Below are 12,729 nucleotides of genomic sequence, written 5' to 3'. Positions count from 1 at the left end.
TCTCTCTCTCTCTCTCTCTCTCTCTCTCTCTCTCTCTATATATATATATATATATATATATATATATATATATATATATATATATATATATATATATATATATATATATATATATCAGAAAATTATTGTCGCTGATAATTAAAAATATATATTTCCAGGATGAAAAAATCCAACTCGTCTTAATAATAATAATAATAATAATAATAAAAACATCTACACAATAAATGTTACTACGCAGGCTTAATTAGTAATAATAATAATAAAAACATCTACACAATAAATGTTACTACGCAGGCTTAATTAGTTTTATACGAAAGTGTGATTCACGAAGATTGCGAGACTTGAGAAGCATTATAACGGAAAGAAAAAATGAAAAAATGAGGTATGAAGTAAATGAAGTAATTCAAATCAAATCACGCGTACATAAATAAATACTGACATTTAATTAAACTGCTAGGACATTCTGTATTATTTACACTTTGTAGCTATGTAGATCCAAGACAAAAGCAGTACAATATAGAGAAAGTGAAATACTCTAATGAATTATTGGATGTAATGAAATATACATGACAACAGTAGTAATGCTTTCCGATGCAAGCCACAGAAGTTTTAGTAATATTTGCTAATTGTTTTCCCCTTAAATTATATGAAGATATCAAGAAAACCAGGTACATGTTAAACGTTTTAGAATGAAAAAAAATCACATACAAAGAGATTTGATTTTAAACGTGAATAAAGTGAATAATTTAAATCGGGAGTGGGGATATATGGCTCTCCAATTTTAAAATATCAAGCTTACACGAAGCAAGTTAAATTATGAAGTAATTCAAATCAAATCACGCGTACATAAATAAATACTGACATTTAATCAAACTGCAAGGACATTCTGTATTATTTACACTTTCCATATATTGTTATTTACAATTTAAACCTCTATCTGAAACGTCCATCTTAACAAAACCCTAGCAACGTTTGAATTTGACAACAGAGCACACCTTGAAACAAAGTTTTCGAATGAAGTATATTGTTGAAATGCAATCTGATTTGTCCATTACAATCGAAATCCGAATGACAAAGCTTCCAGATAACCGCTCACCCAGTCTGCGTTTCAGTTGTCACAGCACATGCTTATATATTGGGGATATCGATCGTTTTGTTTGTACTTCAAAACATATCGTGTCGTCAGTTCAAAATCCAGATGGACTCAATACAACATGAGAGTTATATATGAATATATTATGTTCTAATATTTTTGGTGTTACTAGATTTAAAGACAGATGTAATTGAGACCGTTTGCGTCACGACACAGTGAAAATACGCAGCGCAGATGAATATGAGGCTATTAAAGCAGGAAATATACTCAAGGATTACCACTCGAGAAAGATGTGTGGTTTGTTGAGACACCATAGTCGATTACGACAATAACGTATTTATCTGTAATGAAGGCAACATTGCATGAACTCAGCCAGGGCAAAAATTACTGAAGCTGGATTAGGAACAAAGTTGTCTAGATTTTAAAGTAAGTATTCTAGTCACTAACTCCCGTCCCTACCCACGGCCCCTGACCCAGATTTTCTTGAGATGATATGGAAAACGGACTTTTCGAAACACTCGCTTCAAAGCCCATCACAATATTTGTATTCGGTGACTTTTATTTATTGTAATATATTTGTTTGTTATCTTAGTAATCGTGAAGTATGCACGAGTATTGTGATGCATAGTCAATTATCGCACGTTGCATAGTATTCTGTGTTCTTATTATCTTCCAAAACTATTACTAATATGACTGGGAGTTTGCTAACACTTCTGTCTGCAAGGTTTAGATATAAAAACATTACATGTATATGTTTTTTCAGGAAAATGTTATGTAACGCGTTCATCTTTAACGCTGTCATTGAAACTGGTACAAATTTGGAAATTGGACACACTTCAAGCTGTATACAAAACCCATATCATGGGTTACTTATCCTGCTCTTTCCGGCTTTATCCATAAAAGATCAGTATAGGACCCTTCACAATTTTAAATTCTTTTTTAAGCATATGGCCCTCCACCATTTTTACGTTACGACCCAAAAACTAAATAAACTAGGTCATATATGACCCACTACCATTTATAAGTTACGACCCCCACTAAATAAACTAGGGCATATATGACTCACTACCATTATCTTTTTTTTTTAAATGACCCTCCACCATTATTATTTTTTACGACTATGACCCTTGTCCATTTTTATTTTTTGAAAAAGGCCTAGGCCACTGGCTATCAAAATTGTTAGAAATATTATGGGCTACATCTAAGTCACGTCTTTTTCTAGATCACTTATCCAGTTCTAGCCGGTTTTAACCGTTGAAATGCAACAAATAATTATACTTTTTTTAAAAAAAACCTATCCCGCTCAACCATTTTTCATTCAAAAAAGAGATGGGCAATAATTTATTTTTAAAATTTTTGGTCACTAACAATCAACAGTTTAAGAATTATATTATTCAAAATTGTATCTTTTCATTTTTGGTAAATATCTATGAGATCGTAGCTAAAAGGTAACCATTTAATAATAGCGCTTTTTAGCCTTATGTTAATCAATATTAAATAAAATTTTCAATCACTGTCATAATTTTAAAAAAAAAAATAGAATTTAGATTTAAACAAGTAACATGTAATGTACCTTGTTTTTTGTTCTGCAAGTCTGCTGAGTGCAACCGTTGAGAAATGAATAGCAAACGAATTTAAGAAAACAAAGACATACTACACAGAAAATAACCATTTACATATAAAACATTGGTTTCAATGATAAATACACTCTGAAATTTGATAACGATAATTCAGTGATTGGATACAGAGCACATTGTGATAACAAATCTTGTTAAAATCAAATATACTCGGCAGTATGGATGTTTACATTATGATGTTAAATATCTCGCGGACATTTAACAGATAAAAATAAACATGAGTTAGTATAAATCAACATAAAGGTTTCTTCACGTCTAGCAACAGTGGTGTTTAATCCTAATTTATCAATAAATGTATGTATAGTACTTCCACATTAAGGGCTTGTTGCACCACCACAAAATTGCCCGTCTCTTGTTAAACATCTTGCAAAATTTGATATGAATAAAGAATGAGCTGTTCTAATTATATATACATCAATTTTAATCTTTCAATTATTTTCTCTAAACTTTAAATTAATTTTTTTTAACAATTTGAAGACTTTTTCTCTTTTGTAGTTCTAGTAATTGCACAGCTAGTTGTGCACTTTTACTTCAGGTTTTTGTAGCAGTTCTTTTAATTTTTCTTTCAGTGCCATTCATTTGAGTTTTTAAAATTTTAATATTTTATATTCTTATCCTGTTATCATATCTTTGCAAATAAATATTCATATGACCTAAGTTTGATTTTATTATTTTCACAGCATCAGTGTAGCCTGACAGTTTTGTCTGCCTCTTTAAAAATAATCTAGTAGGTAACTTTATCTTATGTATTCAAGCGTTGATCAGGATCTTGTAACCGTTGATATTTAAAGTGTTTGTTTGTAATTGATCTAAACATGTTAATAATTGCCTTTGATTATCTGCAGGTGTAACTGGATTAAGAGATTCTTTGTACGTTCTAGCAAGCTCAATTGCCCCATTTGCTTCAGGTGCTTTCCAGCTATTTAATAATTTCAGAAATTCACTTTCACCTGTATGCCCATCTAGAGAGCGAAGTGATACAATTTGTTTTGGAATGTTTTTAAATATATAGTTTGTTTTTACCTATTTCACTATACAGAAATGTTTGATTCTTAATTTTGAAATGATGTTTAATTAATATATGCTAATCTTCATCTATGTCTAAATTATACTTAACATCTGCCTTGTATTCGTATTTTTTTACGCAAGAGTTTGAAATCTCTCATCAATAAATGTATAAAATTGTGCAATTGCCGTATTTGGACCATCACAAAAATTAAAATTCTTGCTAAACATGATTATCAAACTCTACTCTACCAGCTTTCCTTCTTTTAAATGAATCAAAACAACTTGAAAAAAAAGAATTGATTTTTATCAACGAAGTGAGAGAGAATCATGTTTTATAACAGAGATAAGAATACAAACATGAATTAAAAAAATAACACTGCCAATGAAGTATGTGAACAAATAACTGGTAAAATTTCTTTACAGAAAAGGATTTAGATAAAATGGAAAAACAAATAAAGAAACATACGAACTTTTGGGCGTTATCGGACGTAGCAATATTTTGATGTAAAATTTGTTTGTTGCAAATTTCTTCCAATTGATAATTTAAACGATTTACAGACACAGTTCAAAGAAAGTTACATAATATCAAATGAAATAAGAGATTCTACTGGGTTTTCATAGTGTACACTTGGATTACCTCTATCTGCATTGAGTGTTTGTTTATTAACATTTAAATATATTAGACTATGCAGAGAAGCGAACTATTTTTTATATATTATGTGAACAAGAGACAGTTAAGGGATAACTTGTAGATAACATTAGCCACTACGAAACAAAACGCAAATGAGAAAAATAATCAAACTATCAAAACTTAAAAAATAGGTATCAGCGAGATGACATTTCAGATGTTCAAGATGTTCACGATTTATTTAAAAGGAGATTGAAAACTTTACGAAGTGATCCACTCGCTTTGCAAACTGTGAAATAAATACCTATGGAAGTCTCTAGAAAATTATAATATTGTCCAATACTTGCTACAATTATTACAGAAAGAATTAAATGACAAAAGAAACAGAAGGAAGATATTAAAATTTTAGTTGATGACATCAACGCTGGTGCGATAAAGCTAGAACATAAGCTGATTGCTATCACCAATAGCCCTTCCTAATAACAAATAAGAATTATTTCTCCGAGGTCACTACAAAGGTGGAGAACAATCTAAATATAAATGAAAGTATGATTAGATCCACGAAAACAACCTATGTTCTCTATATTTTGATCTCAACGACTAAATCAAATAAGATTAAAGATCAAACGTTAGTAATTCTTAAAAATTTACTCACAGCTAATCGCAGGAGCTATAAATATAGGTGTAGTACAAGGTAGCATAGAGGAGCTGGACAGTATGATGAAACGTATGAAGAAAGTTTTAATCTATCCAGACAAAGACTTCATAATAGAGACAAACGAATAAGAAACTGGATTGAACACATAATTGGGAATAGAGGATCTTGTATTAACCACTAAATTTACGACCTCAAACAAGAAATGAATAAGTAGAAGGAGTTTGATGTCAAAATTATTGACAGGTTAGGTTTTATTATTTTGTCATCGAACAAAGTCCGTATCTAATTTTCAGAATGGTGTTAATGTATCAAATGTTCAGAATGGTGTTAATGTATAAAATGTTCAGAATGGTGTCAATGTATAAAATGTTCAGAATGGTGTCAATGTATAAAATGTTCAGAATGGTGTCAATGTATAAAATGTTCAGAATGGTGTCAATGTATAAAATGTTCAGAATGGTGTCAATGTATAAAATGTTCAGAATGTCAATGTATAAAATGTTCAGAATGGTGTTAATGTATCAAATGTTCAGAATGGTGTTAATGTATCAAATGTTCAGAATGGTGTTAATATATCGAATGTTCAGAATGGTGTCAATGTATAAAATGTTCAGAATGGTGTCAATGTATAAAATGTTCAGAATGGTGTCAGTGTATAAAATGTTCAGAATGGTGTCAGTGTATAAAATGCTCAGAATGGTGTCAATGTATAAATGTTCAGAATGGTGTCAATGTATAAAATGTTCAGAATGGTGTCAGTGTATAAAATGTTCAGAATGGTGTCAATGTATAAAGTGTTCAGAATGGTGTCAATGTATAAAATGTTCAGAATGGTGTCAATGTACATGCGATGGACTATGAAAGTGTTGCAAGTTTTACAGTACCACAGCCAGAAACCAAAGAGAAAATCAGATATTTACCTCAAACGTATTTAAACTTGTTGTTTTTTTATACCACTAAAGCTATTAGCATATTGACAATCAATGTTGAAAGTAATTGAAATATTGGGCAAAATATATTTTTTGAGTATGCTTCATAATTTGTTTTGCTGAATACACATAGCAAGTAATACACAAACGTTATTATCAACAAAATAAAACTAAAATCCAAACATCAACTTTGTTGAAAATTGTAACATCTTAAACATTGAAAGGGACATTGAAAGCGGGACAGATATGTATTATTGTTTTGGTTGAAAACTGGTGGTGACAAATTTATACGCTTTAAGTTAGACATAAATATAAATAAAGATCCAGACAAACATCTACCAAATAAATGATGGTCTTCTTCTGTATCGTTTAGAAAATTATATCTCATGGTTCGCACATATTTAGGACAACTGGAAGCAATGTACAAATTGAATACCTTTATTGGAAGTAATTGGACCAGTAATTGGGAGTGCATAATATACACGAGCTTGAAATTTCTGAGTTACGTGATAATTTGATTTTAAAAGTTAAAGGAGAGGCAGACAACTTTGCAGTATCCAACATAGGAAGAATGTCGGTGAATGACATCACTACTTCCTACGATAGTGATGATATTTGACATTAAACGACAACACAATTTGCATGTGCCACAACGAACTACGGCTATCTTCTGTGGGTTTTGGTTGGTTGGTTGTTGTGGGGTTTAACGCCATTTTTCAGCACACGATAGGCTATACATGGCGGCCTGTATTAATGGTGGAAGAAGAACCAGGAGAAACCCCCGGAAAGAACCACCGACCCACGAGAAGCTACTGGCAAGCTCTCTCACATACCCACATTGGCTGAATCTGAGACTCGAACAGAGGTGAGATGGCAGTGATCCGTAACGGAGAGCCACTCGGGGCCCCATCTTCTGTGGGAACCAACTCACTAGAACAAGGGTATCATGAATGAGTAACTTCTGAAGGTAATAAATAGTGTAGGTAATTCACGTAATACTGGTACGGAAGATTTAATACACAGTGTATAGAAAACGATTTTATATATCACTTGACATACATAATTACTACATTACTTCAATGAAAGACACTTTCAAGCTTCTTGTTCTTGTTCTTGTTCTTCTACGAAGTGGTTCTTGTTGAACACAAAGCACTCACCGAGGAGATGACCTATCATATGGATTAATGTCAGCGTAGATGAATTGATGAATTGCAAAAACAAAATAATAATGAATTTGATGAAAACAGTTCAATTCATCAAGTACAGCCCTTCTTCTTGTACAGTACAATCTTACTTCTTGGACAAGTTTATCTAATTATTTTTATATGCTTATTTTTAATGTAAAATTACTACCAGCGATTACTATAAAGTTACCAACTGCACCATAAATCATTACTACTGATGTTGTTATTTTAGTATGTGCTCGCTTGGCTCTGGCTGTTTAATGATGAATACGGTTTATACCTTCATGTTTGATTACACAGTGAGCTGTGCCGTGTAATCCACCGAAGTTATTTATTCGACAAGCAGCATGTTGTTCTTTTCAAGATAATATCTGGGTGCTTATCTAAATGTATCAAGGCTCTCTGTTAGCTTTTAATTTATTAAGTAAATAACATTTTGGTTAGATAAATTATAATCCAGTGAAGAAGTCGAGATAACTGATAGAGATGAAAATGGTTCTACCTAAGTAAGTACCAGATTGGGGACAGGAGGATCTCTATTGAGATCAATGAAAATTGTATGCAGTGTCTTTGCTTTTATCATCACTACTGATCGTGTGAAATTTATGCTCAGTGAAACACGATGGTGTCATAATTCAGCCCGCAAATTTTAACTAAATTACTGGGCCTTGCGTGTCTCATAACTCGTATTCACATTTTGTTCTTCTGTTATGTCGTATATCTCCTGAAAATATATAATGATGGAGTAGATAAATAACATGCAAGCAATGTGTTAGAGTCATTATTATTTGTTACATTTGTTTAGAGTGCTTATTTCCCGTTAGCAAATGACTGCATCTATCAATGGTAGGTGCTAGGAATAGTTCCACATGCTTGACTGATATACTTTTCATCTAATAGCATCTGCCTGAGTCCTTTCAACACATAACCCTTTCTAGACAATGCGATTAAAGTGACATTTTATTTTTGTTTTAGATTAGAGCGACTAAACTGTTGTATCGTTTCATTAAAAATGATGAATTTAGCTTTCTTTCCTGTAACAAAAATGTGTACAAATGTTGTATTCAAGTGAGTTCACAAACAAACATCCATAAGGAAGAAAACGCCAACCCAGATCAAGTCCCATCTAGAAATGACTGTAAACCATTACGTAACAGAGAAATATTTAGTTTGATAAAGTGGCAAACTGCAGTCGTGAAGATAAACTTGTCCAAATCTAATCTTGGTTTCTACCAGGAGATGTATGAATGTCGTTATCGATTTAGTTGCGATTAATGAATTTGTTCCAGTAAACCGGCCTCCAGTTATACAAACATGAGCATTAACTTCGAGTATGAACACGACTCCGCTAACAATAAATAGGCCTCCAGTTATTCAAACTTGAGTAGCAAAGTCGGGGATTGACAATCTCTCTCTCTCGGCTATATACATATACATATATATATATATATATATATATATATATATATATATATATATATATATATATATATATAGAGAGAGAGAGAGAGAGAGAGAGAGAGAGAGAGAGAGAGAATTATAAATATACACCAGACAGAACGGAAAGTGCTATCCCTGGATTCCTATAGAAGAATGCGTGATAATAGTAGGCATAATTAATATTTTAATAGAAATAATACTATCATACTGGTTAGAACATTTTTAGTTCGTACTCTACGGAGATTCAAACCCAGGTCCGCGGGTAAACGGTACCCATCACCTTGCCTGCACACAAGAGCCAATATTCCCTCACCACTAAGCACACATCGCCAAAATATGATGTTACTCAGTCGGTGTTATATGCACTGGTTTGCAGCAGACACTCGCATGACGACCTAGTAATTAATTCTCATGTATCTACACGGTCATTCCGAATTCCTATAAAAGAATTAATTACTAGGTCGTCCATAGCTACACAAAGGAAAACCTTGATAGATCTGATTGGTTGACAAAGAAGCTATACAGAAGCCCGGTCCCCTGGCCACACTTTCAGAGATATAACACTTACTGCAATTGCTCACAACCCCAACTGGAGTTCTGAAACCAGGAAAGAAAAGGAATCTTACTGGATAAGCCGCCTTAGAACATTGAAACCAAGCGGTTTAAACCAAGAAGACTATAAAATGACAGCCATGCAAAAATAAAATTATCTTTTGCAGCCGACACATTTTCTTTTAAATAATTATTTAAATTTGCTTAATAACCTATGATTACTACTATAACAATTAAATATCCGGGATATAATTTGTGCTTAAATAAATTTACATAAAACAACAGATGTCGTTATGGATCATCCATTTCTAGGTCAATAAAACTATTTTCCAGCAGCCGCAACAAGTTGAAATAAACTAGTTGAAACAATACATTTAAAGGTTTAATTCCTGTAGAAACAGCGATGTAAAGTTTTGCAAACACAACGGATTTTGTGTTTTATTTGTTTGTCTTGTCTATGTTTTGTATTTGCCTTTGAAAAAGACTCATTAACAGTCGAAAGCGCTTAGGCTAATTAGATACTAGTTTTGCACTGTTCATTGTCAGTTTATTGCATTTATCTTAATCAATCCCTGACACACGTGATCACTTAGTGGATTCAGTGTACTTGAAAGGACTGTTATTTGCCATATGATATATATATATATATATATATATATATATATATATATATATATATATATATATAAATAAGCAGCAGGGAAGTTTAACAGACCTTTTTTCCCAACCAAAATAAACGTTCCTACGCGAACTTTCTCCGTAGAAGCCTCTATTTTCACTTTTACGGCTTTCCACGAGATCTAATTTTCGCGCATTCCAGACTCGGTGCATCAGGTGTGTATGCCAAGTGTGTCATAAAATATAGTATCCGAGACAGAAAATAAACTAAGCGGGATAATTTTTTATTTTTGTTGTCACACGGGGCTGCTTTGATTCATTTTACGTCACATTAAAATGATATAATTAAAAATAATATGAGTCCGATAACTAGTACAGTTGGAGAGCCGCATTCTGCTAGATTAGCGCGAGAACAATTAGCAGCATTAAAGAAACTTGTTCCCACGAAGGAATTATTCAAGAAAAATGTACGTGAATACGAAGACGCGGAGCAGGGATTTACCGAGTTATCATCAAAATTGTTAAAGCCAGTCACGGGAGTAACCGAAAGAGTCTTTTTTGGTGACGAGGAAGATCCGGATATTAGGAAACGTGGAATTCTTCCCGTGTTGAGAGGCATTGAGGAACATTCACGAGTATTACCGGATCGACTAGCAATACTAGCACAACATCACAGGCGACCACCAGGAGGAGGGCCACCAGGAGGAGGGCCCCCTGGAATTGGTTTTAAAATAAAAAAGAAAAAAATTGGAGCAAAATCGTTCGATCTCGAGGATATAAGAGGAAATTTTAACGATGAGGGATGGCAAATGATATCACGGCCGCTCTCGACACTTTATAATATAGATAAATTTGGAGAACTTGCGGAAGATTATTTTAATGATCGAAAAAAATATCTAACGGAAGAAGGGAAAAAAAGATTCGTAAATCGTGAAGTTTGGTACAAAATGTTATATAGAGTTTACTCGGGAAAATCACAGGTGAGAAAAACGGATCCATATTACAGAAGATTTTTCAGGGCTGCACAGGAAACATATAATAAAAATGAAGAACAGGCGGAATTACCAAAAATACCTAAATCTTCACGGAGAAGAAAAGCAAAACCAAAAGAAAAAATTCAACCACAGGAGTTTGAATTTCAACCACAGGAGTTTGAAGAAGAAATTCAACCACAGGAGTTTGAAGAAGAAATTCAACCACAGGAGTTTGAAGAAGAATTTCAACCACAGGAATTGAAAGAAGAATTTCAACCACAGGAATTAGGAGCTAGACCAAAGGAAAAAACTCAACCTCAGAAAAAAAAGAAAAAACCCAAAAAGAAAAAAGATAAGAGCGACCTAGAACCAATATCAAAAGAAGAAATTCAACCACAGGAAGAAGAAATTCAACCGCGGAAAAGAGCTAGACAAAGGGGAAGAGCGTCACCTAAAGCACCTGCGGACGAGGAGGTTCGAGAATTAACTGAGGAAGAAATTGCAGCTCTTTCGAGAAGAACATTTGATTCCAGTGGTCCACCTGCCGATTATTATTTGAGAAAAGATCATATTGATAAGCTCAAAGATGATTTTACAAGATTGGATGCTGCTTCGGATTATTCTCTAGGAAATAGAATGATATTCTTGCAAAAAGAGTTCGTTGATTCAATCGGACCAGGAACATGGCCGGCGGTAATTTATTTTGGTAGTTTAGGAAGGAAGATGAATTTATACGATCATGGATATTTAAAATTTCTAAAGGAGGTCGATGAACACAAAAAACGAATGGAGGAATTAATAAAACCAAAAACAGGAAGCGGATATACTATTTGTCCTGACAGCGTTATTAACGACGTATCTCGCCTCGAAATACTAATAGGAGGAAAACGAGCTGGAAACAATTCCTCCGAAATAATCAACGAAGCCTCAGATATTTGCCAGCGATTATTTCGCGGCGGTGTTATTAATTCTCACATTTACAAAGAACTTGTCGACGAACTTATCGATTAAAACAATACACTTGAAATAACATGATAGTTCATAAACATCAACGTAGACCCAGACAGGTCCGCGTAGCTAATTCTCGATTGCCCGTATACAAATATATTCACGGTAACGGATTCGGCGACATCGTCAAAAGTTTCGTCACAAGGGTAGTTCCTAAAATTGGACCCACAGCTAAGCAAATGGCATCAAAGGCAATAGGAAAAATTGGCGAGACTGTGATCTCCGGCGTTGGTAATTTGGCCAGTAAAGGCTTCGATGTTGTCAAAAGCAAAATATCAAACTTAATGCGTAAAAAAATCAACCTGTCAAATTACCTAGCACCAGCGAAATGCCCGCCGATGTCAGTAAAGCTATAAACGACGCAGCAAATAGAAAAATAAATGACCTAGCACAGGAAGTTGCAAATACAAGTTTCATATCAGGTAGCGGTCTTCGTTTTAGACGATAATTTTAATAATAAATGTTCGCACAAGTGTCAAATGAGGTATTCAACATGGACGAACCTGTAGGCAAGGACACATCCGTGCGTGATTTCCAGTATTTCTCGTACGACGCAGTTGAACCAAACACACCTAATCGCTTGGAAATTCAAGTTCACGATACGACAAGATATTTTCTCCCATCTGAGGCATATATCGAAGTTGTCGGGGAAGTTGTTAAAGCGGATAATACCGCTTATGGAGCAGATTTTAGAGTCGGATTTGTTAACAACGGCATCATGGCATTATTCAAAAACGCTACTTACATGATCGACGGAAGAGAGATTGAGTCAATTACCAATGATGTTGATTTAGCAACGACGATAATAGGCCTAGCTAGATACTCGGATGATTTTACTAGATCAGCTGACCCTAGTATGATGTTTGCCAAAGATAATTTTAATCGTCCCGATAATAGGCCGTTTATCATCAGACAGCCCAACGATCGCGCCGCTCCTGCTGCTCCTACAAATGTCGAAAACATGATAATTAATATTAATCCTGATTACAATATCGGATTT

General features: G+C 33.6%; 1 protein-coding gene across 3 annotated transcripts in view; it reads left to right on the top strand.

Annotated features, from left to right (window-relative positions):
• The first annotated feature begins 212 nt into the window (after positions 1 to 212).
• The window catches only part of LOC149793310 (uncharacterized), a 46,236-nt gene continuing 33,719 nt past the window's right edge, over positions 213 to 12,729 (top strand). For all 3 annotated transcript variants that reach the window (XR_016422758.1, XR_016422759.1, XM_089967279.1), the window contains exon 1: positions 213 to 1,519. The gene's annotated coding sequence lies outside the window, so the exon portion shown is untranslated. The remainder of the gene's footprint in view (positions 1,520 to 12,729) is intronic.

This window comes from Sinohyriopsis cumingii, chromosome 8 (genome assembly GCF_028554795.1).
Source record: "Sinohyriopsis cumingii isolate HCF-2022 chromosome 8, ASM2855479v2, whole genome shotgun sequence".
In the NCBI taxonomy this organism is placed as follows: domain Eukaryota; kingdom Metazoa; phylum Mollusca; class Bivalvia; order Unionida; family Unionidae; genus Sinohyriopsis; species Sinohyriopsis cumingii.
This window is presented reverse-complemented; position numbering and strand designations above follow the sequence as displayed.